The sequence below is a fragment of the Belonocnema kinseyi genome, chromosome 6, assembly GCF_010883055.1.
Source record: "Belonocnema kinseyi isolate 2016_QV_RU_SX_M_011 chromosome 6, B_treatae_v1, whole genome shotgun sequence".
In the NCBI taxonomy this organism is placed as follows: domain Eukaryota; kingdom Metazoa; phylum Arthropoda; class Insecta; order Hymenoptera; family Cynipidae; genus Belonocnema; species Belonocnema kinseyi.
Window position 1 is genome coordinate 129,413,016 of NC_046662.1, and position 726 is coordinate 129,413,741.

Sequence of the window (726 nt, forward strand, 5' to 3'; positions counted from 1 at the left end):
AGGTTAAAATTCATGATTTTTGCATTGCCTCAAAAAAAATTAATAACTTTTTTGTTTATTACAATATTCTCGTTTTTCTTTCTTAGATAGTTTCAGAAGACTCTAACACGTACTTTTTATTGGGGAAATCGGAAAACGATAAAAATTGGCCTATAAATTTTTGCAAGAGGAAAAAAAGATGCGCCTTGAAATTCTCTACAAGTATCAGTCTTTAAAATTGAATTTAGAAAGATTTTTAAAATTGACACTCCGCACAATACTTGTCAGGCTGAATCCAGCCGTGTCCCCTTTTGGTCGCCCCGGTTCATTTTAATTACAATTACCACTACTTTTTAACAATGTTTCCTTAAAAACTTGAAATTATTAAGATTTTAAAGGTACAAAGATTCTTTACTTTGCAACTTAATTTGTAGTCCTACATATTCTAATTATTATTATATTTATATTGGATATAAGTAATATATTTTTTATTAATTCTTCTGATCATGTATATGTTTTAAATATTTCTGTCATTGAGGTCTTCAATATTATTAATTTTTTCATTGGCTTCATAATAATTTTAACATTAAATAATTTTTTCCACTTTAACAAATAATAAAATCAATAATATAAGAAAAATAAATCATAAAAATATTAAAGTTCGGACTGCTTTCAAAATGTGTCTCAAAATTAAATTTTATTCATATTAAACTACATCTTTCGATGACTTTTTCTTTTTGTAAATAA